The 27,683-nt window shown below is 42.9% G+C and overlaps 1 protein-coding gene across 1 annotated transcript in view; it reads left to right on the top strand.

Annotated features, from left to right (window-relative positions):
• Positions 1-851: 851 nt before the first annotated feature.
• Positions 852-27,683, top strand: part of LOC133607723 (gamma-aminobutyric acid receptor subunit pi) — a 159,201-nt gene continuing 132,369 nt past the window's right edge. The window contains exon 1 of the mRNA XM_061962624.1: positions 852-993. The gene's annotated coding sequence lies outside the window, so the exon portion shown is untranslated. The remainder of the gene's footprint in view (positions 994-27,683) is intronic.

Here is a 27,683-nt window from a genome sequence, read left to right as displayed (position 1 = left end):
TTTGTCAAGCGCTACCCTGCTTTGATTATCTTCCCTCTTCCCCGCTTTCCCCATTTGGGTCAAAGGTCAGGGGTCACCTAGAAAGCAGCATCCCTGGAGGAGTACGTTGTACATGCTGCTTGTGAACACGCTTGCACTGTGGGCCAACAAAGGAGCATGCCCCCTCTCCTGAATGAATGGTGGCAGTTGCACTTTCGCTGCCTTGTCAACCAACAGCTAAAGCACAGGGGAGCTAACAAAGGAGCAGTGGATGACCCCGACCGCGGGCATTTTGTTCTCTACACACGCAAAACAGTGAGGTTATGAGAGGGTTTGGCACACCCTTACTCCTACATTTAATTCAGTTGCTTTTTTATTAAAGCAGACCGTGCTTAATGTGGTCGATTAGAAAGCATAATAGCTGCAGGTGCTGCTTCCAAGCGTTAAATTTGAGCTGACAGGATTATTGTCACTTGATTTCTTCAAAGCGCCTAAAAAGACACAGTGTGCATGTTGTGTGCCGAGATACCCATTCCATTTAGGCTACAATCATTTTCATGTTGCTGATGGGAATCCCTGCAGAGTGGATGCAACTCATATTTGTATTGTTCATATGTGTCACACTGAGTAGAAGCATATAAATATTTGCATACATTTTCATTGTTATAGGAATGGTTTTAACCACGCACCATGAGGTGACACAGCTGTCACTTTATGTCATATGTCCAAGACATTCATCATTTTGTGACGGATTCTACATCAGCTGCAAGCCCACGCGCGCGTCATTGCGCAGGAGCGCGCCCATCCCACAGCGGTTCGTGGAAATCTGCTGACTGAGCACAATCGTTTCTGTTGACGTTCTTATGCGAGCGCAAATTCAGCAAGTGTTGTCTTTACAAGAACCTTTGCAGCAGGACGGACGCGCACAAGAGGAGCGGTCTTCTCTTACGGATTGCGCACATTTGGTCTCGAGGATGCGCTGATATGTGAGACCTTTAACGTCGGCAGCTTCAGGTAAAATGTCGTTTTTGAACCTCACTTTGAATTGCAGCATATTTTTCATTTTCCACCGTTCTTTTTTATCCTTTTTTTTTTGACAAAAATTTTATTTTTATTTTGTAGTGTTCTGTCTTTATGTGCAACGTTTCTCTTCAGCGTGCCGCGTGCATGCAAAGGCACGTTTGAAGTCTGCAAAAGGGGTTCGAACTTTGAAGGATGCGAGTTCTAACCCATGCAGAAATATGTCAAAAAGCCAGTGTGGAATCACCATCACACTCTATTGTTTTGAAATATTCCTGCATGTGTTTTTTTTTTAACAAGTTTTGGCTGAGCCATGCATCCTTCTTGATTGATTTTCCCCTCAAGGTCATATTTAAAGACAATACAGTAGTACCTTGGTTGTCTGTATTATTATTCCGTTCCAAAGGGTCTGTTGAAAACTGAATCGTATGAAAAACCAAAATATGTTTCCCATAACAAGATGAATCTGTTTAAGAAAACAAAAACTATTAACAGAAACAACTTTTTATGGAGAATAATAATGCATAAAACAATGTGAAATACATATATATATATATATATATATATATATATATATATATATATATATATATATATATATATATATATATATATATATATATATATATATATATACACGAAGAATGAAATAAATGCATTTACATTTACATCAATAGTCCCTTGATTGAAGAGAGCAGTGAAGGAGAGGAGACGGTAGAGCCCCAAGAACGTCACCTTCATACTTTGCTACGACCTCTTTCTTGAACTCAATAGTGTTTCTCACCTTCTTTATCAAAGTGCAGGGACTCTTGTTTTATCCAAGAGCAGCTGCATAATCAACGTATGCAATCACACAACTAGGGATGGTGCCTTTAACATTTGAATCGATACAGTACAGTACAGGTACTCAACTGTACCAATTTCTGATACTACTGTGCTATTCAATGTGTAAATAAATGTTAATTTGTTTAATGAGAAAATTGATTATTTTAAGAGTTAACAGAGAGCTGATAATAAGTGAACTGTACTGTCCAGTTGTTGCAGTATACCTTGTTTTATGATTACATTTCCTAATTTATTTCGGGACGACATATATATATATATATATATATATATTGTCCCTGTGTAATTAATTTCTGCAAAGTAAAAATCATTAATTATAAATTGACTATTTTCATAGCTAGATCATTATAAAAACTGTTGATGGTCTTTTAAATAAATTATTCCACATTATGAACGCCCTCTAATGACACCGTTCAGTCACATTAATCTTCTCTTTTAATCCAATATATCCATTATGTCTGAGGCTGAGCCAATAATCAGCCTCAGCTGTGATTGGTTTCATCCCATCTAGTGGCCAATGCTATTGTAGAATAGGTAATTTTAGTTTATTTCTGCCATTGTTATGCTTAAAAATGCTTAATTTAGGGCAAACATTGTGTAGAATATGCCCAACTCCATAACACAAAAAAAACAAACAGAAAACCAATCTGCGATGTGATAAAGCCGCAATATTTGAAGTGCAATGTGTTAAGGGTTTACTAGTTGTAGACTTTGCATGCAGTTGCAATTCCAAGACATTAGATGGCAGTAGTGTATAGACTACAGTGAGGTACTTACTATTTTGCTGTGTCCTACAAAGTGTTTATACTTTATGTATTGTACTTGTTACAAACCAGCTGTTTGATGCATGCATCTTAGTTTTAGATTTGATTACCAAATTTGGAAGTGTTTAAATTGCTATGGAAAATCGCTAATGCAAATCAGTAGCATGCATCTGGCAAATCCACTGTAAGTTAGCATCGAGTGAGTGCATTTTAAAAAGTGGAGCCTTACTGTCCGTCTTTGTGTTTTCTATCAGGCATACTTACTTTGTTGGCATTGAACATTGTCTGAGTTTGCCAGGAATGCTTCTTTGCCCGCCAAATGTTTGGGTTGACCGAGTTTGCAACCAGACATGACTTTACGTGCAACAAAGTTATCGAAATATGGCTTCATTTGATTTTATGTGAATTGATAATCGGAATTCAATCGGTGCCTATAAAAGTACCAAATTCGGTACCCATCTTTATGCGCGACACAGCTTTACTCTCTATTAAAACATAAAAGATAGCCAATAAACGCCTCATTACCCTTGATTGTTTGGCTGGACTTACCATAGCAATGTGTTGCGGTCAGTAACACTCTGTAAACGGGGAGTCAAGGCTCTTGTTTCTTTTGATTAATTATGTGGTACAACTTTATTTGGCTATATGGTGTCTGTGTTGTCTGGTTCAATAAAAAAAACACACAGAGACTGGGTCACCAACGTGTGTTTGATCTTAGTAAAACCAACATATTTTTCGTAAACATTTTTCCTCAAACCGAATCATACTAAATCTGTTTCCTGTCCAGCGCTCTTATATTTGTTCACTTCCTGTCTGTCTTCACCACTCTGGCCTGGGCGTTTCCCTCACCTGTCCCCGATTGGCAACCTGAGCACACCTGTTCATGGTTGACAATCAGGCTTCCTTACAAGCCAGCCTGCCCTGCAGTCAGTGCTGGAAGTTAACCTTTGTCTTTGTTACTGCCTTTAAGTGCTCTTCCTACGTTGTGATATTGAAACACTTATCTGACCTGCAAGTGGTCCTCCGGTCTCTTGCATCTCGGGGTCACAGCAACTGCAGCCATGCATGTTCGCTTGTGACAACCGTGGTGTAGGAAAACGGAGGCAGCACTGTATTTGGAAGAGCAAAAAAGTGTTCCAGCTGGGTTTGACTTAAAGTGGGACTGCACATTTTTTTTAAATTTTGCCTATCGTTCACAATCATTATGAGAGACAAGAACACACATGTCTTTCGTTTTTACGATTTTAAAGATGATAAAACACGCTAGATAGATGCGGCTAATGGGAGTCACCGTTGTAACCTTCAAAGCCCTCTAAAAAAACTTCAAAACCCTCCAACGTTTTATATACACACTGCAAGTCTATATATAATGTAGTAACAGACACGTTCATAACAATATGTAATATGTTCAATATTTACTGTATTTTAATCATTTCCGGGACTGATTTCTTCCGTGTATTGATTTCTGTTTGCAATGCAGTGCACGTCTGACTTCTGGCAACATGTGTGTTCCTACTTCCGGTATGAAACATGCGTGTGTGTTGTAATCATGACAGGCTTGGTAACAGACAACAAAAACGACTATTTTTGGACAAATTATTTACAACCAAGTTATACTTTAAAGCTAAATATACTGCTGCTTATAGAAGCCAGCACAAGGGAAAAGTGAGATGTTGGAGCAGACAGAAGCTGGGAAAGGGAGATGAAAGCAATTTTAACGCTATAAATATGGAACTTGGAGACAAGCTATTTTGACATAAATGGATTGATTACCCAAAATCAACCGGAAATGTCCCTAGCCAGCTGGACCAGACAAACTGTGTATCGAGTGAGTGACTTTAATATCGAAAATGATACACGCAGCACGCCATGCATGTTAGTACAACCACAGTACATACGCTGTCTGGCTAGCTGTGTACAAACAAAACATGAAATGTGGGCTAATACTTTACAGATACTGTAATGTGATTGTTAATGTTTTTCAGTCAATACGAATTGTTGTCGTATAGCAGTGTTGTGCATTACAAACTCAAACGCGATTTGTGTTGTAGAAACTAGCTTATCTCTTGCCGTAGTTAGCTTTTAAGGCTGATACCGAAGCACGCCAATGTGTTACTACCATAGAAAAAGAGTCCCTCAGTGTTCGCTCTTACAATAACAATGTGGTTACAGGTTTGTTATTATACAGGTTACGGAACGTAAATGAAGTATTGTTGATGTTTTTTGAATGCATTTTTAAAGTGATTTTGCGGTAGAACTGATTGTTCCCATTAGCTGCATTGCTAGCTACCTAGAATGAGACAATATTTATATGTTAGAAAGCGAAAAAAACAAAGCCGTTTTGTCTCATCACGATTGTGAACGATAGGCAAAATTCCCCAAAAAGTGCAGTAGCCCTTTAAAGACAGAAGTATAACCTTTAAGTGGTCAAAGTGACCTTTCACTTATCAAAGTGACACAGAGGTGATGGTTGGTGACAAATTAAATAGAGAGCTTTAGGATGCACTGTAAGGGTGGGCAACTCTGCTAGTGTTGGTATCGGTTTGATACCAATTAATTGCAGGGCAAGTATTTCCGATACTGATACCGAGACCATTACTTTTTATTTGGAAATCTTCAAGATCAGTGTATGATTTTTTTGTTTTTGTGTTCATCATGATCATAATCTGACACAGGTTTAAACAACCCAAAATGTTTGTATTACTATTTTTTACATGCACCTGGGGATAGGCTGATTGGCAAAACAAAATTGGCCCTAGTGTGTGAATGTGAGTGTGAATGTTGTCTGTCTATCTGTGTTGGGCTTGCATTGAGGGTGGGACTTGTCCAGGGTGTACCCTGCCCTCCGGCCAAGAGCAGCTGGGATAGGCTACAGCCCCTGCTTGATTGGATGGATCATCACACACATTGGCAGTGCTTTACACAGGACTGCGATCTATCTGTAGTCCGGGTTTGTGGTCTGGGGGTTTGGGGTGTTTGTTGCCGTTATCATTATCTAATCTGCATAAATGGCGCAACTTACGATTCTTATCCCACCCTACTTTAATAAATGAAATTAGTTAATTTCGGTTATATAATCAACCATTTTGTGCGATCAATTTAACAGTACAGATTATACATATTTAACAATCATACACTTTTACACCCAAAAAGAAAAGAAAAATAATGACCGAAAAGGAATAGGCTGAAGCCAAGGCTTATATTTGCCTATCCTATACATTCACTGAAAATAAGATTACCTGGAACATCAACATTCAAAAAATCAATGGGATGAAAGTAATTGTTACTGTATTTTATCATTTTCTATTATTTCACCTTTTAAGGCTTTCTTAAACCTTAACAAAGAAGTAAATTTGTTTTCTGAATTATATTTATATAGCGCTTTTCTCTAGTGACTCAAAGCACTTTTACATAGTGAAACCCAATATCTAAGTTACATTTAAACCAGTGTGGGTGGCACTGGGAGCAGGTGGGTAAAGTGTCTTGCCCAAGTACACAATAGCAGTGACTAGGATGGCGGAAGCAGGGATCGAACTTGGAACCCTCAAGTTGCTGGCACGGCCACTCTACCAACCGATCGTTGGTAGAGTCGCCCAACTTAAGCTCAGTGATGAGTCTTCAACTCATCACTGAGCTTGTTCCACCGTTTAACTCCTAAAACGTAAATTATTTTGTATTTTATATTTGTTCTTACTTTACATATTTCAAAAATCAATATCCCCCGTATATTATAGTTGTATCCTCTTAATTTAAATAACCTAAGAATACATGCTGGAAGGCTGTTGTTCTTTACTTCACCTACAGTACAGTAAAATGTTTATGAGTGAGTGTGCACAGATAGTGTTGAGGTTTAAAATGTAGAATGTATAGAAATATTAACACATTCTGGGGTTCTGGTCTGAAAACACAAAGTCATCAGATGGATTCATCAACATCATTTGTCCATGTTGAAGTACACACATTGTATTACTTTAGTATGTAAAATACACAAGCACAAGACCATGTTTTTATTCTGCCCTTAAATGAAATAAACTCAATGTCCGCATTTTATTGTGCTTATACAGAAGATATTAATATAAACAATGGCAGCGGAAACACTTGCCTATAATAAGTGTCAATTAAACTGTCGTCTTAAATCATTTGTTTAGCAACCAGATGTTATTTACTAAATAAACACAGCTGTTATTCCGACAATAGTGTAGTACAGTGACTCTAGTACTATGACTAGCCATTAATCTTGCTCGTCCAAGGAGACAAGAATGCTTCCACACCTGTCGCTGTGTAATAACAGTGGGGCACATTTGCTCTATGACACACGCCCAGCGAGGTTCCACACAGTCCGCGGAAGTCGGGGCAGTAAAAGGCGGCGACCGACTGCAGCAGGGTAAACTATTTCTCTTGGGGATACAAATTCTGACACGACACCGACAAGGTAGTCACGACGTCCCGCTGTTTCTCTTTGCGCCGTGGGCTCTGCTGGGTTTCACTCCTTCGCAATGAAACTATAGTCAAATCGCAGCCTTAAATTAGCAATAAAAAATGTCATTAACGCGATTAAAAAAAAACATACAGTATGGAAGGGATTCATATGGTCTGAATCCAGGGGGGATCTCTTGTGAGAGGAAGAGAGGGTAGTCACTCATTTTGCAATGCAGTCTGCTGAAAAGGATGTAAAGCGCCATTCTACACTATATATCAACTGACGCTGTGGTCAAAGTTGGAGTTGCCACAAAACACATTTTATAATATTGAACACTTCGCAGCCATCTGGCGGCTAAAGTGGATAACTAGTTCCTCATTCTCTTTTGTAACATTCGATCGTTTGTACATTTAAATAGTATACAATAACTAAACAAAAGCAAACAATAGAATCTACTACTTATTTAAATAATTTTGTTTTTGCCCTCATAGGCCTCATGTGTCCAGGGAATTATTATGAATTTGTAAAGATTGACAAAAACTGAAAAAATGCCTAATCACTCTAACATCGATCACATACTGATACTATCCTTGGTATCGACACCACCAATTTATGGATTGATCGGTCTTCCTCTTAAATATTGTGTACTGACTGTGATAATGCTGACACATCAACAGTTGTTGTTGTTATATTATCCTTTCTCTGGATTTATTAATCTACCTTATTTTTCAGACCATAAAGTACACCGGATTATAAGGCGCATTAAAATGGTCATAATGTATTTTTTTTCTACATTAAAACACTTCCTTTGTATTCTACATAACCTGCAATGTGTCAAGACGTGGATCTTGGGGTGTTGTGTTTTCCCGGAATGCAAAGGAAAGTTGGCGCGGGCAAGGCGTGAAGGTGAGTACATATCTATTTTTACACTAACAAAAAGAACCAAAGGCGCCCACAAGGCGGAAGTACAAAAACTTGGCTAATGAAACAAAACTTGCTCAAAGGCAGAAACTATGAACAATAAACAAAAACTTACTTGCATGGAACTATGGTAGCATGGAGTCAAACAGTTAGCAGGGGTGTCAAAAGTAGCATGGTATGATAGGATTATGTCACCAGGACGATCAACAGAAACAGACAGGCTTAAATAGCAGTTACATGATTAGTGACAGGTGTGCAAGTGCAAAGCGTGAGACAGGTGCGTGACATGAGGACAGGTGAAAACTAATGGGTTGCTATGGTGACAAAACAAACAAGAGTGCACAAAGAGTCCAAAAACAAAACCGAACATAACTAAAACAAAACATGATCACACAGACATGACAGAGCCCCTCCCTTAAGGACAGATACTAGATGTCCAAACAAAAAAAAATGAACAAGAGTCATGGGAGGGCGGGAGGGGGAAATGGCGGTGGGTCGCCAGACCACGTGTCCCCGTATCCACCGGGGCAAAGTTAGGTGGCCGCGACGCGTAGAATACCGCTGCATCTTACGAGGTGGGCGACCCGGGAATGGCCACATCCTTGGCCGACGAGGAGGTGGGGGCGTTGTCGTCATCGTGGCAGGCGGCGAAGCTTGGCGTGGCGCGTCAGGCGGCAAAGCTTGGCATGGCGGGTCTTGGCATGGAGGGTCTTGGCATGGAGGGTCTTGGTCTTGGCTTGGGTCTTGGTTTTGGCTACGATCAACAGAAACAGACAGGCTTAAATAGCAGTGACATGATTAGTGACAGGTGTGCGAGTGCAAAGCGTGAGACAGGTGCGTGACATGAGGACAGGTGAAAATTAATGGGTTGCTATGGTGACAAAACAAACAAGAGTACACAAAGAGTCCAAAAGCAAAACCGAACATAACTAAAACAAAACATGATCACACAGACATGACACAATGGTGGTTCTTTGGTCAAAATTATGCGTAGATTATGTTTTACAGACCATTTTTAAGCAGCTTTGTGACCATCTCCTCAGGATGCGCCTTTTTTTTGGCAGTCTTAATTAATAATAATAATAATAATACCTGGGATTTATATAGCGCTTTTCTAAGTACCCAAAGTCGCTTTACATGTAGAACCCATCATTCATTCACACCTGGTGGTGGTAAGCTACGTTCATAGCTACAGCTGCCCTGGTGTAGACTGACGGAAGCGTGGCTGCAATTTGCGCCAACGGCCCCTCCGACCACCACCTATCATTCATCATTCAATTCACCGGTGTGAGTGGCACCGGGGGCAAAGGGTGAAGTGTCCCGCCCATTTTTGGATGGTAAGAGGCGGGGAGCGAACCTGCAACCCTCAGGTATCTGGCACGGTTGCTCTACCCACTACGCCATGCCGTGGCTCCACTTTGACTGCGTCTTCTCCCCGTCATCTTTGTTTTAGCGATAGTTTTTAGTGCTTCTATAGCAAGTCTACTGACAGATATAAGTTAGGACTGTACACTACTTTGTATTAGGAATGGCAACAACAGAGGATGAATGCCGCACAACAAGAGGATAGAGAGAAAGAAGGAGCTTATTGACTACGGCGCGGACTACAATGGCGAACGCGTGCACATTTTCAGGACTTAAGCAGATCTTAAATACACACCCGCAGGAACCAATAAGTAAGAAAAGTTGGTTTTGAATATTATTGTGAAACAAAACGCCAGATAATGTCTCCTAAAATAAGTGCCATTTTGGGCTCCTTATACACACACCATGATAATACCCGTATGTTGAAGCACAGTACGTCTGACTACGTTAGCCGTAATGCGCCGACAAGCCATCAAGCAGAGAGGCTCTGCAGTTTACCAAAGTGGTACTAAAACATTTTGACAGATTTGTGTGCGCCGTGTGTAATGTTCTGTATTCATACATCAAAGTTTTGGGCTTGCTTGCTTACCTGTACTTACTAGCTTCATTTATTGAACAGAGGGCGTCAACCCGCAGTCCTCACGTATCTCTTATGTCTGACTGCCATCTACTGGTCACACTTATCATTACACCATGTAATAAATAAAATTGCTTTGAGGTCGGTAAGCAAAACTAGAATTATTAAGTGAATGGAAAGGAAAGGATTTTAAGCACGCCTCATAGTCTGAAAAATACGGTAATCCACTTGTGAATTTGCTGTTAATAACTGCTTATTTTCTGCTGCAATGCAGTTCCATTTACGTTTCTTTAAAGTTTGCTCAGCACTCATTTTTTTGGTGTTCAAAGCTAACTTAGTGAATAGTTAAGCTATAAGCATGCCTGCTACTGCCTTGCTCTCGGTGTGTACCATGTTTAACCTCATCCTCCGGTGATAATGGAACTTGATTTAAGACACTAGGAAAGGCAGTTTATTTTTCTGTAATGTAGGTGATTATTATTAGCTTCCACACAGTGTATGGAGACACATAATCAGCTGCTAGCCGCTTGTCAACCGGGGAACTGGCCATTGGAAGTGTCCCCTAAGTACACTGCACACTTGTGCAGTGGATTAGTATTCAAAATGGCTCTTGTACTAGATGATAATTTACCAGCAAGACGAGCAACTGCAACCTTTTATGATGTCAGATCTGTTGCTTTTAGAAATGTTGTTTATTTTCTCTTCAATGACGGCTCAATTTCTGAACTGATTAATGAAGATATAGCACTAATGCTGTGGTTCCACAACACTTAGCCTGTAAAGCTTCATCTTGTGTTTCCCCACGGCCGTCTCTAATTTCACAAACTATTTGAAACACTCCATCCATCCATCTATTTTCTACCGCTTGTCCCGTTCGCGGTCGCGGGGGGTGCTGGACCCTAAGACTCATAATGCCTTTTTGTCTATGGAACAAACCCAGATTGCAAGGCATACTTAATTGGTGCAGATTTTGTTCACTCATCAGTTCCAACGTGCCAGCTGCCATGCATGCTCTCAGATCTGACAATGCAGGCCAACCATCACAAACAGCGACTGGAGGGGAGAGGAATGTAATTTACATAAACAGTTGAGGAGCGATAATGGGAAGGCTGAGTGTTATCATCAGAACTCCAGCGCTGCAAGTGTTTCGTGCCTCCTCCTCCGATGGCTTGCGAGATCCAGACTTAGCTGCCTTAAACTAGGGATGTCCGATAATGGCTTTTTGCCGATATCAAATATTCCGATATTGTCCAACTCTTTAATTACCAATACCGATATCAACCGATACCGATATCAATCGATATATACAGTCGTGGAATTAACACATTATTATGCCTAATTTGGACAACCAGGTATGGTGAAGATAAGGTACTTTTAAAAAAAAATTAATAAAATAAAATAAGATAAATAAATTAAAAACATTTTCTTGAATAAAAAAGAAAGTAAAACAATATACAAACAGTTACATAGAAACTAGTAATTAATGAACATTAGTAAAATTAACTGTTAAAGGTTAGTACTATTAGTGGACCAGCAGCACGTACAATCATGTGTGCTTACTGATTGTATCCCTTGCAGACTATATTGATATATATTGATGTATAATGTAGGAACCAGAATATTAAAAACAGAAAGAAACAACCCTTTTGTGTGAATGAGTGTGAATGAGTGTAAATGGGGGAGGAAGGTTTTTCGGGTTGGTGCACTAATTGTAAGTGTATCTTGTGTTTTTTATGTTGATTTAATAAAAAAAAGTAAATAAAAAAAACAAAAAACAAAAAAACGATACCGATAATAAAAAGACCGATACAGATAATTTCCGATATTACATTTTACTGCATGTATCGGCCGATAATATAACATCTCTACCTTAAACCGATTTTTTTCCCCCATATTGAATTAGTCCATCAGGTTTATTGCTTTATGTGCTTATTGACTATTCCCTGTACTTGCAAGCTGAACGTGAGCATTACTAAGTGTCACTGGGATTCACACCGAGCACATCAGTGCTCTCAGGTGGAGACCATATGACGCCACTTTCCGGCACTTGCACACGGCAAAAGCGGAATTTCAGACTCATCAGGTTTGTTTCCAGCACAGGTGCATCAAAACATTGTGGTCCATTTGGCAAGTTGTGCCACTTTGTGTTTATGGTCATGCAGGACCTTTCCTTGACTCTGTGTTACACTGTCATCCGTCATAGATAATATCAAATGACGGCGTAAATCCTTCTGGTATTGTCCATTTCTAAAATGTCACAGTGTGCAGAAGCTTCTTCAGATAAATCGCTCTCCCTCAGGCTTTACCTTTCAGCGATTACATTTTTTTAAAATGTGGCCAAGCTTAGATAAGAGCTGCTGAATGGCTTTCAGAAAAGTCCCTTTTGATTAGGGCTAAATACTTACATGATGCTAATTTGTCAGTGTTTCTATGTGTCATGTCTGTGTAATCATGTTTTGTTTTAAGTCATGTTTTGTTTAGTTATAGGACTCTTTAGTTTCTGTCTTTTCACTCCCTTGTCTTGTTTCCATGATTACCCCATTAGTTTCACCTGTTCCACGTTGGGACTCATTGTGCACTCTTGTTTGTCACCATAGCAACCATTAGTTTTCACCTGTCACGTCACGCACCTGTTTCACGTTTTGAGTCACGCACCTGCTTTCACTAATCATGTCCATAGTATTTAAGTTCATTCATTTTCTGTTGTTCGTCCTGACGACCTCACCACATTTATGCTCTGTCCATTTTTTCATGTCCATCGTTCACGCTGCTCCTTTTTTGTCCATGCCAAGTAAGTTTTCTTTATTCAAGCCATAGTTTGCAAGTTTTGTTTAATTGTTCATAGTTTATTCTCCGCCACTGTGCGCGCTTTTGGTTTGATCCTTTTTTTTGTATTTATAGTTAATAAATAAATCATGTACCTTCATTCCCGTCTCGCCCGTGCCAACTTTCCGTTGCATCCCGGAAAAGCAAACACCCAGGACCAAGTCTTGACAGTAGGTCATCAGCAGACTCGCTTTTCCGCACGAGAGTTGGACATTTTCGACGAGGCTTCTTGGGCGGTCCTGTGCGCGATGGAGGAGGAAACTCGGCGCTACTCTTCCGTAGAGTACAGAAACTCCATTTGGTCCCAGGAATGGGAGGACGCAGCGCAGCAGTGCCGGAAGCGCCGCTCCCGACGAAGGACGTCAGGTAGAACTTCCGCGAGCCTGCAGGACACGCTGCTCCCACATGCCCCTCCCCCTCCGGGCGGAAGCAAGCAGCAGCCAGCCCGGCTTCGCCCTAATGACGTCAAAAACCATGATTTTTTTTTTCTGAATTCTTTTTCTTTTGATTCACCGCTCCCCAGGACTCAAGCCACATTTAAGACACAAAACAATTTTTTTTCACCCACTCAATCCCAGGTACAAAAAAGACAATTTGGACAATTTAATGGGGAAGTTTCTGCCCTCCTCCGCCCACCCCTACAGAGAGTTCCAGACCGAAGGGAGCGCGTCTGGTATCCGCCCCTTGAGGGGGGAGGGGCTAGGGCTGGGAATTGTTCAGGTGGGGTGGCTCAGCATCACGATGTCAAGCCACAACCTCCAGCACGGCCGCCACCACCAGTCTTCCGCCATGCCAAGCCGCAACCCCCAGCTAGGCCACCTCTACCTGCACCAGTAGCAGCACCACAGCTAGAACCACGGCTAGCTGCTCCAAGGCTAGCACCACGGCTAGCTGCTCCAAGGCTAGCACCACGGCTAGCTGCTCCAAGGCTAGCACCTGTCGCTGCTCCAAGGCTAGCACCTGTCGCTGCTCCAAGGCTAGCACCTGTCGCTGCTCCAAGGCTAGCACCTGTCGCTGCTCCAAGGCTAGCACCTGTCGCTGCTCCAAGGCTAGCACCTGTCGCCGCTCCACGGCTAGCACCAGACCCTCCACGCCAAGACCAAGACCCTCCACGCCAAGACCAAGACCAAGACCCTCCACGCCAAGTCCAAGACCAAGACCCTCCACGCCAAGTCCAAGACCAAGACCCTCCACGCCAAGTCCAAGACTAAGACCCTCCACGCCAAGTCCAAGACCAAGACCCTCCACGCCAAGTCCAAGACCAAGACCCACCACGCCAAGTGCCGCCAGTCGCAGCTCCACGACGCCAAGTGCCGCCAGTCGCAGCTCCAAGACGCCAAGTGCCGCCAGTCGCAGCTCCAAGACGCCAAGTGCCGCCAGTCGCAGCTCCAAGACGCCAAGTGCCACCAGTCGCAGCTCCAAGACGCCAAGTGCCGCCAGTCACAGCTCCAAGACGCCAAGTGCCGCCAGTCGCAGCTCCAAGACGCCAAGTGCCGCCAGTCGCAGCTCCAAGACGCCAAGTGCCGCCAGTCGCAGCTCCGCCATGCCAAGACCAAGACCCGCCATGCCAAGACCAAGACCCGCCATGCCAAGACCAAGACCCACGCCAAGACCAAGACCCGCCATGCCAAGACCAAGACCCGCCATGCCAAGACCCACGCCAAGACCCACGCCGAGCTTCGCCGCCTGACTTGCCACGCCGAGCTTCCACGCCTGCAAAGATGACAACGCGCCTGTGTCCTCGTCGTCCACGGATATGGCCGCTACCTGGTCGCCCGCCACGCCAAGTGCGCCCACCTCCCACTCGGCCACGGATGTGGCCCGTCCCGGGTCGCACACCTTGCCTGCTGCAGCGGCGTTCCACTCGCCGCCGCCACATGACTATGCCTCGATGGATTCGGGGCCACTTGGGCTGGCGACCCACCGCCATGTCCCCCTCCCGCCCTCCCATGACTCTTGTTAAGTTTTTTCTTGGACATCTGGTATCTGTCCTTAAGGGAGGGGCTCTGTCATGTCTGTGTAATCATGTTTTGTTTTAAGTCATGTTTTGTTTAGTTATAGGACTCTTTAGTTTCTGTCTTTTCACTCCCTTGTCTTGTTTCCATGATTACCCCATTAGTTTCACCTGTTCCACGTTGGGACTCATTGTGCACTCTTGTTTGTCACCATAGCAACCATTAGTTTTCACCTGTCACGTCACGCACCTGTTTCACGTTTTGAGTCACGCACCTGCTTTCACTAATCATGTCCATAGTATTTAAGTTCATTCATTTTCTGTTGTTCGTCCTGACGACCTCACCACATTTATGCTCTGTCCATTTTTTCATGTCCATCGTTCACGCTGCTCCTTTTTTGTCCATGCCAAGTAAGTTTTCTTTATTCAAGCCATAGTTTGCAAGTTTTGTTTAATTGTTCATAGTTTATTCTCCGCCACTGTGCGCGCTTTTTGTTTGATCCTTTTTTTTGTATTTATAGTTAATAAATAAATCATGTACCTTCATTCCCGTCTCGCCCGTGCCAACTTTCCGTTGCATCCCGGAAAAGCAAACACCCAGGACCAAGTCTTGACACTATGTAGCAAATTAAAACACAGTTATGAAAAGATACTGTATGATGTGAAGCCTGCTAGAAGATTTAGGCCCACCAAAAAAGGGGGGCCAGCGGGGGCTGTGGGGGATTGTTTTATGACCAGAAGTGAGGGGGCTTTTATGACCTCCCAGGAAGGAGGTGTGGCTACCACGGACCCTCTAAAAAGGGGGGCCAGCATCGGACTGATTTATGACCCCAGGAAGTGGCCGTGGCCTAAACCGGAAACAGGAAGTATACGTCATATCCAGCCGCCATTTTAATTTTGTAGTTTTTTTTTTTTGGCTTGCCTCAAAGAATAAAGGACAGACTCATACCTGCTTGCAGCTCCTGCTTGTCTTTCCGCATTGGAGGGAACACAACCATCGCAGCCATGCGTTCCAAACGTAACATAAACAAAATACAATTAATAGAAAAATAGAATTGACTCTTCCTCTCTGAGCTGCCACCTTACCGTGGTAGAGGAGTTTGCGTGTCCCAATGATCCTAGGAGCTATGTTGTCCGGGGGCTTTAATGCCCCCTGGTAGGGTCTCCCAAGACAAACAGGTCCTAGGTGAGGGATCAGACAAAGAGCAGCTCGAAGACTTCTATGGGAATGAAACAACAAAGACTCAGATTTCCCTCGCCCGGACGCGGGTCACCGGGGCCCCCCTCTGGAGCCAGGCCCGGAGTTGGGGCACGATGGCGAGCGCCTGGTGGTCGGGCCTGTCCCCATGGGGCCCGGCCGGGCACAGCCCGAAGAGGCAACGTGGGTCACTCCTCCAATGGGCTCACCACTCATGGGAGGGGCCATAGAGGTCGGGTGCATTGTGAGCTGGGCGGAAGCCGAAGGCAGGGCACTTGGCGGTCCGATCCTCGGCTACATAAGCTAGCTCTTGGGACGTGGAACGTCACCTCGCTGGGGGAGAAGGAGCCTGAGCTAGTGCGCGAGGTACAGAAGTTCCGGCTAGATATAGTCGGACTCACCTCGACGCACAGCAAGGGCTCTGGAACCAGTTCTCTCGAGAGGGGTTGGACTCTCTTCCACACTGGCGTTGCACGCAGTGAGAGGCGATGAGCTGGGGTAGCAATTCTTGTTGCCCCCCGGCTCAAAGCCTGCACGTTGGAGTTCAACCCTGTGGACGAGAGGGTAGCCTCCCTCCGCCTTCGGGTGGGGGGACGGGTCCTGACTGTTGTTTGTGCTTACGCACCAAACAGCAGTTCAGAGTACCCACCCTTTTTGGAAGCACTCGAGGGAGTACTGGAAAGTGCTCCCCCGGGTGATTCCCTCATCCTACTGGGTGACTTCAACGCTCATGTTGGCAACGACAGTGAAACCTGGAGAGGCGTGATTGGGAAGAATGGCCGCCCGGATCTGAACCCGAGTGGTGTTTTGTTATTGGACTTTTGTGCTCGTCACAGATTGTCCATAACAAACACCATGTTCAAACATAAGGGTGTCCATATGTGCACTTGGCACCAGGACACACTAGGCCGCAGTTCCATGATCGACTTTGTAGTTGTGTCATCGGATTTGCGGCCTCATGTTTTGGACACTCGGGTGAAGAGAGGGGCGTAGCTTTCTACCGATCACCACCTGGTGGTGAGTTGGCTGCGATGGTAGGGGAGGATGCCGGACAGACCTGGCAGGCCCAAACGCATTGTGAGGGTCTGCTGGGAACGTCTGGCAGAGTCTCCTGTCAGAGAGAGTTTCAATTCCCACCTCCGGAAGAACTTTGAACATGTCACGAGGGAGGTGCTGGACATTGAGTCCGAATGGACCATGTTCCGCACCTCTATTGTCGAGGCGGCTGATTGGAGCTGTGGCCGCAAGGTAGTTGGTGCTTGTCGTGGCGGTAATCCTAGAACCCGTTGGTGGACACCGGCGGTGAGGGATGCCGTCAAGCTGAAGAAGGAGTCCTATCGGGTTCTTTTGGCTCATGGGACTCCGGAGGCAGCGGACAGGTACCGACAGGCCAAGCGGTGTGCGGCTTCAGCGGTCGCAAAGGCAAAAATTCGGACATGGGAGGAGTTCGGGGAAGCCATGGAAAACGACTTCCGGACGGCTTCGAAGCGATTCTGGACCACCATCCGCCGTCTCAGGAAGGGGAAGCAGTGCACTGTCAACACCGTGTATAGTGCGGATGGTGTTCTGCTGACCTCGACTGTGGATGTTGTGGATCGGTGGAGGGAATACTTCGAAGACCTCCTCAATCCCACCAACACGTCTTCCTATGAGGAAGCAGTTCATGGGGAATCTGTGGTGGGCTCTCCTATTTCTGGGGCTGAGGTTGCTGAGGTAGTTAAAAAGCTCCTCGGTGGCAAGGCCCCGGGGGTGGATGAGATCCGCCCGGAGTTCCTTAAGGCTCTGGATGCTTTGGGGCTGTCTTGGTTGACAAGACTTTGCAGCATCGCGTGGACATTTGGGGCGGTACCTCTGGATTGGCAGACCGGGGTGGTGGTTCCTCTCTTTAAGAAGGGGCACCGGAGGGTGTGTTCTAACTACCGTGGGATCACACTCCTCAGCCTTCCCGGTAAGGTCTATTCAGGTGTACTGGAGAGGAGGCTACACCGGATAGTCGAACCTCGGATTCAGGAGGAACAGTGTGGTTTTCGTCTTGGTCGTGGAACTGTGGACCAGCTCTATACTCTCGGCAGGGTCCTTGAGGGTGCATGGGAGTTTGCCCAACCAGTCTACATGTGCTTTGTGGACTTGGAGAAGGCATTCGACCGTGTCCCTCGGGAGGTCCTGTGGGGAGTGCTCAGAGAGTATGGGGTATCGGACTGTCTGATTGTGGCTGTCCGCTCCCTGTACGATCAGTGTCAGAGCTTGGTCCGCATTGCCGGCAGTAGGTCGGACACGTTTCCAGTGAGGGTTGGACTCCGCCAAGGCTGCCCTTTGTCACCGATTCTGTTCATAACTTTTATGGACAGAATTTCTAGGCGCAGTCAAGGCGTTGAGGGGATCTGGTTTGGTGGCTGCAGGATTAGGTCTCTGCTTTTTGCGGATGATGTGGTCCTGATGGCTTCATCTGGCCAGGATCTTCAGCTCTCACTGGATCAGTTTGCAGCTGAGTGTGAAGCGACTGGGATGAGAATCAGCACCTCCAAGTCCGAGTCCATGGTTCTCGCCCGGAAAAGGGTGGAGTGCCATCTCCGGGTTGGGGAGGAGACCCTGCCCCAAGTGGAGAAGTACTTAGGAGTCTTGTTCACGAGTGGGGGAAGAGTGGACCGTGAGATCAACAGGCGGATCGGTGCGGCATCTTCAGTAATGCGGACGCTGTATCGATCCGTTGTGGTGAAGAAGGAGCTGAGCCGGAAGGCAAAGCTCTCAATTTACCGGTCGATCTACGTTCCCATCCTCACCTATGGTCATGAGCTTTGGGTTATGACCGAAAGGACAAGATCACGGGTACACGCGGCCGAAATGAGTTTCCTCCGCCGGGTGGCGGGGCTCTCCCTTAGAGATAGGGTGAGAAGCTCTGTCATCCGGGGGGAGCTCAAAGTAAAGCCGCTGCTCCTCCACATCGAGAGGAGCCAGATGAGGTGGTTCGGGCATCTGGTCAGGATGCCACCCGAACGCCTCCCTAGGGAGGTGTTTAGGGCACGTCCAACCGGTAGGAGGCCACGGGGAAGACCCAGGACACGTTGGGAAGACTATGTCTCCCGGCTGGCCTGGGAACGCCTCGGGATCCCCCGGGAAGAGCTGGACGAAGTGGCTGGGGAGAGGAAAGTCTGGGCTTCCCTGCTTAGGCTGCCGCCCCCGTGACCCGACCTCGGATAAGCGGAAGAAGATGGATGGATGGATGGATAGAATTGACTGTGATGCAGTAGTGCAAATAGAATGTAAAAACAATTACAGCAAACCAATCCAAATAAAAACTCAGTTCAGTACTGTATGTTCCTTCTTGCCTTGTGATGAGGTGGCGACTTGTCCAGGGTGTACCCCGCCTTCCGCCCGATTGTAGCTGAGATAAGCTCCAGCGCCACCCGCAACCCCGAAGGGAATAAGCGGTAGAAAATGGATGGATGGGATGTTCCTTCTTCTAGATCAGACGTTCTTAACCTTTTTGACCTCGGGGCCCAACTTTTCCACTACAGAGGGGCCATACTTGCCAACCTTGAGACTTCCGATTTCGGGAGGTGGAGGGTGGGGGGTGTCGTGGTCGGGGGTGGGGCGGGGGTGTGGTGGGGGGCGTGGTTGGGGCAGGGGCCCAACCACTTGACTTTCAGTGAATTCTAGCTATATATATATATATATATTTTTATTTTTATTTTTATTTTTATTTTATATATATATAAAAGAAATACTTGAAAGTTCAATTATTTACACATATCCACACACATAACACTCATCTACTCATTGTTGAGTTAAGGGTGGAATTGTCCATCCTTGTTCTATTCTCTGTCACTATTTTTCTAACCATGCTGAACACCCTCTCTCATGATGCATTGCTGTGTGGCACGCACAAAAGTGCTTTCATCAAATGCGCTAGAGTCTGGAATCTTCCATCTCTCCCTAGCATGGCCCAAAACCGGTCAATATTTGCTTCCTGAGGAAGATCTTCACTGCCATGCACTTGGTAGTCCACTACTTCTTCCCGGAGGCTATCCAGGTCCAATCGCAGCTGCGGCTTGGAACTTACAAGCGTATTTCTTCATCTTACTCGTCGTCGGCGTCGCCACGGCTGTATCTTCCTCGTTCTTCTGCTTCGTCTCCTTGTTGTGTGTGCAGTTGTGCACTGCACTCTCTAAAAGCCGTAGATGTTATTGTCAAATATGCATGCACAGTAGATGGCAGTATTGTCCTGTTTAAGAGTGTCACAACATTGTCGTTGCCGCGCTGGGAGGACGTTAATGAAACTGCCTAACAATAAACCCACATAAGAAACCAAGAACTCGCCCTCGATCATTCTACAGTTATAACGTGATTGGGCAGGCACGCTGTTTATATTGTGGGAAAGCGGACGTGAAAACAGGTCAGGTCCGCATGGAGCTGGAGGGGGCGTGCCCTCCAGCTCGGCCTGAATTTCGGGAGTTTTTCGGGAGAAAATTTGTCCCGGGAGGTTTTCGGGAGAGGCGCTGAATTTCGGGAGTCTCCCGGAAAATCCGGGAGGGTTGGCAAGTATGGGCCCGGCCCACTCAAATTTTTAAATTTAATTAGTCATCTTACTCTTTATTTTAATCATATTCAATAATTATATCTAATGTACTTACAGTTTAACAGGTTAACAACCTTATCAAATGATATTAAACCATGTGTTAATCATAATTGTTATCATAAAGGCTTAGTTTAAGCTGTTTACAAAAATAAATACGAATCAAAAATACTGCAAACGAAAGGGAGTTATTACAACTGATTAAAATAATTGTCCATACTAAATTACGCATTACTAAAATAAATACAGTACATTTGAACTACATTGATAATAAATATATGTTTCTTAAATAAACTGTCAATATAATTCAAGTGCAAATGAATATATAGCTTGACCACTTGAGTCATGCTTTTTGTGCTTAAGAAACTGCTATATGATTTTAACTCCAGACTTCTTCTGTTTTGTTTGATATAACAAGTTATTTTTCGGTGGCCCTTCAGGGGGTGCTCGCGGCCCAATAATGGCAATGCCAGAGCAAGTATGGCCAACTCTGTTTCAAAGTTGGTAGCAAACATGGCACCCTGTAATTATGTGAGGCGCTTTTGACCAATCATTTAGGAGATCCTCTGGCAATACTCTGTCTGATGGGTCAAAGTCACGTGACTACAGGGTGCCATGTTTGCTACCAACTTTGAAAGAGAGTTTGCCATACTCTCTCTATACACAGCTTTGAACAATGAGTCCCCGGTCCTATGGTTTAGAAGCACTGCACTAAATCAGCGGTGTCCAAACCATTTCCACTGAGGGCCGCATACTGAAAAATACAATAATTCGGAGGGGAATTTTAATACATTTTGTACATTAAAAATGCTAAAAACTATTCAAAGTACATCAAAACAGGTGAACTTTAATTTTCACATGTCGAAGGCCAACAAAAAAAAAAAAACTGGCTGCGTGCAGAAAATGGCCCGTAGGCCGCATGTTTAACTTCCATACTCTAAGTTTGAACTGATTTTTAGCACTCCACCAGAGCCAAAGCCGCTATTAACTTGGGCAACACGTTATACAACACATAGTACGAATAGTTCAGTTCAAAACCTCAGAAATTCAATGGTTCAAAAATTCACCTGTTCTCTGCCGCGACTCGTTCAGACAGTCCATCTTAATGAACGTATTTTCCTGTGGTTTATAAGTAAAACGTCCATTCAAAGTAAACTGATAATATTGAATGATTAGTTCCAGCGTTAACAAAGACGTTGGTGTTGTGGTTGTAATCACTCTCAAGTTGGTAAATATCTTGTCAGCGACATATAGGAATATATCAACATCCTAGCAGTTGGAATCCTAGTGACAGCAGACATTGTACAGTAAGTGATGTTTTATTATGTTTGTTGGCTCTCTTGTAGTCTGCAGTGAATAGTAATCAGTGATGTTGTCAAAGGAAAAAGGAAACATTATGATGCGTTTTTTAAATAATGTTTTGTTGTGTGCTTACAGTAAGCAATATACGTAAATATGACATGTTATTATGAATGTGCCCGTTGCTACATTACATGCATACCTACAGTGTGTATATAAAACTTTGATGGAGGAGTTTAGATGCTTTTGAGAGTGCTTTTTTAGGCAGAATAGAATGACTCCCATAAGCTCCATTGTAAGCGGACTTTTGATCGCATTTATTTAATATTTAGAATGGATTTAAAAGAAAGAAAAACATGCATTCTTGTCTTACATAAAGATTATAAATAATGGACACAATTCCAAAAAAAGTTCCCTTCTGAAAGCAGCTAGCGGGGCATTGAGGGCTTCTTTCATGGGGGGGTTAGAGTGGATGACATCAAACGCCATCTTTTCAGGGGGGCCTTTGGGGAATCACGTCACATGCAGTGGGTGTGGTCTAAACCGGAATTTAAAAAATTATATCCGGCCGCCACAACGTTTTTATATATTAAATTGTCCACCATCTTTTTTGTAGTCCAGATTCATCACACTGTAATTGTTTTATAGTAGGTTTGTCTAAGACAGTGGTGTCAAAGTGAGTTATCTATGGCCCCCGGGATATTTGATTAGTATTAGAACCGGCCCGCAGGCCACAGCCTCCTGCTGCTGTTTTGCACGCACCAATACTCCATCAGTGTTGGCACAAGGAATTTTCAAAATGGGGTCCCAGGGACCCCATCAAGTCATAAAAATGGGGTCCCACAGTAAATTTTTGGGGTCCCACTTTTTCGTAAAACAAATAATAAATGTATGCATTATCCTGTTGTATCTCACATTCTATACAGTATTGTGTTTTGGAAAAAGGTTGTTTTAAACGCTACTTAAGTCATTAAAAAAAAGAATACAAAAGAAATCACATTTTTATGCATGTAAATGTATTAAATTATAAACATTCATTCACTTTTTTCTTTCCTTCATGGATCTAAACTTTCCCGCTGTCTGTATTTTTTGTCTATATTTTTATTGTAATATTTTTAGAATGTCTGTGTTCTATTTTTGGCCAAAGTAAGACAAAGAAAACAATCTGAAGTTGTCTTTATTTTTTATTTTTAATACCATGATTTTAATAGTCCGGACCGCGTGTGCAGAAGATTTTCCTCCATACGGCCCCTGAGCTAAAATGAGTTTGACACCCCTGGTCTACAAACCCTGGTTCCATATGAGTTGGGAAATTGTGTTAGTAAATATGAACGGAATACAATGATTTGCAAATCATTTTCAATCCATATTCAGTTGAATATGCTACAAAGACAACATATTTGATGTTCAAACTGATAAACATTTCTTTTTTTGCAAAGAATCATTAACTTTAGAATTTGATGCCAGCAACACATGACAAAGAAGTTGGGAAAGATGGCAATAAATACTGATAAAGGTGAGGAATGCTCATCAAACACTTATTTGGAACATCCCACAGGTGTGTAAGTTAATTGGGAACAGGTGGGTGCCATGATTGGGTATAAAAACAGCTTCCCAAAAAATGCTCAGTCTTTCACAAGAAAGGATGGGGCGATGTACACCCCTTTGTCCACAACTGCGTGAGCAAATAGTCAAACAGTTGAAGAACAACGTTTCTCAAAGTGCAATTGCAAGAAATTTAGGGATTTCAACATCTACGGTCCATAATATTATCAAAAGGTTCAGAGAATCTGGAGAAATCACTCCACGTAAGCGGCATGGCCGGAAACCAACATTGAATGACCATGACCTTCGATCCCTCAGACGGCACTGTATCAAAAACCGACATCAATCTCTAAAGGATATCACCACATGGGCTCAGGAACACTTCAGAAAACCACTGTCACTAAATACAGTTTGTCGCTACATCTGTAAGTGCAAGTTAAAGCTCTAATATGCAAAGCGAAAGCCATTTATCAACAACATCCAGAAACGCCGCCGGCTTCTCTGGGCCCGAGATCATCTAAGATGGACTGATGCAAAGTGGAAAAGTGTTCTGTGGTACGACGAGTTCACATTTCAAATTGATTTTGGAAATATTTGACATCGTGTCATCCGGACCAAAGGGGAAGCGAACCATCCAGACTGTTATCGACGCAAAGTTCAAAAGCCAGTATCTGTGATGGTATGGGGGTGCATTAGTGCCCAAGGCATGGGTAACTTACACATCTGTGAAGGCACCATTAATGCTGAAAGGTACATACAGGTTTTGGAACAACATATGCTGCCATCTAAGCGCCGTCTTTTTCATGGACGCCCCTGCTTATTTCAGCAAGACAATGTCAAGCCACATTCAGCACGTGTTACAACAGCGTGGCTTCGTAAAAAAAGAGTGCGGGTACTTTCCTGGCCTGCCTGCAGTCCAGACCTGTCTCCCATCGAAAATGTGTGCCGCATTATGAAGCGTAAAATACGACAACGGAGACCCCGGACTGTTGAACGACTGAAGTTCTACATAAAACAAGAATGGGAAAGAATTCCACTTTCAAAGCTTCACCAATTAGTTTCCTCAGTTCCCAATCATTTATTGAGTTTTGTTAAAAGAAAAGGTGATGTAACACAGTGGTGAACATGCCATTTCCCAACTACTTTGGCACGTGTTTCAGCCATGAAATTTTAAGTTAATTATTATTTGCAAAAAAATATAAAGTTTATGAGTTTGAACATCAAATATCTTGTCTTTGTAGTGTATTCAATTGAATATGGGTTGAAAAGGATTTGCAAATCATTGTATTCCGTTTATATTTACATCTAACACAATGTCCCAACTCATATGGAAACAGGGTTTGAAAGTTTTTTGTTTTCAAACAAACATGAAATGTTGTTCGAGCTTTCTGCACTTTAGGAGTACATTTGGATTGCCATCGGGGTCATTCACAACCAGAGGTGGGTAGTAACGCGCTACATTTACTCCGTTACATCTACTTGAGTAACTTTTGGGATAAATTGTACTTCTAAGAGTAGTTTTAATGCAACATACTTTTACTTTTACTTGAGTATATTTATAGAGAAGAAACGCTACTTTTACTCCGCTACTTTTATCTACATACAGCTCGCTACTCGCTACTATTTTTTATCGATCTGTTAATGCACGCTTTGTTTGTTTTGGTCCGTCAGACAGACCTTCATAGTGCCTGCGTTTCAACAAATACAGTCACTGGTGACGTTCACTCCGTTCCACCAATCAGATGCAGTCACTGGTGACGTTGGACCAATCAAACAGAGCCAGGCGGTCACATGACCTGACTTAAACAAATTGAAAAAATTATTGGGGTGTTACCATTTAGTGGTCAATTGTACGGAATATATACTGTACTGTGCAATCTACTAATAAAAGTTTCAATCAATCAATCAAAAGTGTGAAGGAAAAAAGACCCTTTTATTTCAACCGTACATCCCGTCAAAAGCCTAAAGACTGACTGCACAGTTCCTGTCTTCACAATAAAAATGCCGCTCCATCGCGCCTGCGCTTTCAAAACAAGCGTCTCCGAAAGCCAGCGCAAACAAGCTAGCAAGCTACGGAGTTTTCCGCCAATGTATTTCTTGTAAAGTGTATAAAAACGAATATGGAAGCTGGACAAATAAGATGCCAAAAATCAACCACTTTCATGTGGTATTAGACAGAAAGGAGGAACTTTTTTCTCCTCCATTTGAAAACGTGGACGCTATCAGCACTACTGTCTGATTCCAATCAATGCAAGTCATCAGAAGCAGGTAATACACCAACTTATATTCTTGTCTTCATGAAAGAAAGGAATCTATATGTGTTAAACATGCATGTATATTCATTAAAACACCTTTAACATGTAAACAAAAACGGCAAAATAAATAAATATAAATTATATACTGTATACATACATATATATATATATATATATATATATATATATATATATATATATATATATATATATATATATATATATATATATATATATATATAAATGTGTTTGTGTGTGTGTGTATATATATATATATATATATATATATATATATATATAAATGTGTTTGTGTGTGTGTGTATATATATATATATATATATATATATATATATATATATATATATATATATATATATATATATATATATATATATATACATATATATATATATATATATGATATGTGTGTGTATGTTACTCATCAGTTACTCAGTACTTGAGTAGTTTTTTCACAACATACTTTTTACTTTTACTCAAGTAAATATTTGGGTGACTACTCCTTACTTTTACTTGAGTAATAAATCTCTAAAGTAACAGTACTCTTACTTGAGTACAATTTCTGGCTACTCTACCCACCTCACAACTCAATATGGAATCCATTTAATATGTTCTCTAAGATAGTAGTTTTTGTTTTTTGTTTAGTTTGTATGTACTTTTGACTTTGTTTTGCTTAAACATGTATTGAACAAAAGAAAATTAGGAACTAGTGTGTTGTTATTGTTACACTGTCAATAGCAGTCATCATAAATACGTACATCCAATTTTGATCTTTTTATGAACAGTTAACAAAACATACAGTATGTACCAGCTGGTTATGTTTTATATACACTTTTACACCTCCAAAGTCAATGACTTCCAGTTCAATTTTCAGAAAATCACAGCTTATGTTGAGTAGAAATGTGATTAACTGAGCAATGGCCAGCAGCTTTGAGGCCATATGTGACTCACTTATGCTTATAATAAAAGCTGAAGCACAATAAAAGTGACTCAGTTTTGCCTGACATATATTGTTATGTTTGTTTATGCCCTTTTCAAGTCGTTTTAAATCAAAATGCCCACGGTTAGTGACATGCGACGCTTTGGAAGACTCCCACCCTTGAAACATGACAGTGTCCTTCGAAGTGGTTTCTAGAGTCAAGCAGATGTGGGACTTGAATGGAGCTGGTCAAGGCACTCATGGAATTGCCACAGGGACATTTTTCCACATATGGCCCATATTCCCGGGTGAGCAAACTGATCATGATTATTTAACTATTTTACAGCTACGGTATTTAGGTCACATATGGAACCGGGTGAAATATGTAGGATTGGTATTGTGTCCTAGCTCTTACTGCCAGTGCCAGCTGTAGCAAAATTAGAATACATAAATTATATATTTTTCTGGAATTTGTTTCCATAACTCTATGGGGTAAATTCAATTGCATGTATAGTCCGTATTTTTTTTATTCTAAAAAGGCGTTCAGACAAGTGGGTCTCTTTCATGGTATCATTCTTTTTGGGGCCTTCCATCTGGTAGCAATGAAAATCACTGTAATGTGACACTACCCCATCTGGAGATGTATGTACGTAATGGGAGTATCGATCCCAATGTATCAATACTAGTAAGTATTTATACATAAACTAGCAAAACACTCGGAGAGCACAGACCTCCGCCAGGCCCTACCTACCTGTATGTGCACATAGCTTTTTGAGCTATTTATAGAGGAATGAAAGACACAGAGTAAAGCTTCCTGTCAGTTATTCACTATCTTTGTCTCTGTGGGTGGAGGTGGGGCCACAAGCATACACAAAAATAAGTTGAAGCTCCTCACATAAACGTAAGGTAATTCCCCGGATCAGCCCTAAAATATGTATTTGATACTTTTCCCATTTCCTGAGAGGTAGATGAAAATCTGCCCATAACATTTCGAGCTATTTTTGTGAGGAACTCGCATGGCTGCCGTTTGTGTGACCCCAAGATGCAAGAACCAGGAGGAGGATGAGCAGGTAAGATGATTTTAATTATAAAACAACAGAGAAATGTAGCAGTCTTGCATACAACAGTTCCTAACATAGTCTATCGTCGAGCACTGAGGAGTGCTCGAGAGAAAACATAAATAGACATATGCTGATTGGCAGCAGGT

This window comes from Nerophis lumbriciformis, linkage group LG02, assembly GCF_033978685.3.
Source record: "Nerophis lumbriciformis linkage group LG02, RoL_Nlum_v2.1, whole genome shotgun sequence".
Classification (NCBI taxonomy): Eukaryota; Metazoa; Chordata; class Actinopteri; order Syngnathiformes; family Syngnathidae; genus Nerophis; species Nerophis lumbriciformis.
Note: the sequence above shows the minus strand (reverse complement) of the source record. Positions and strands in the feature narration are given on the sequence as shown.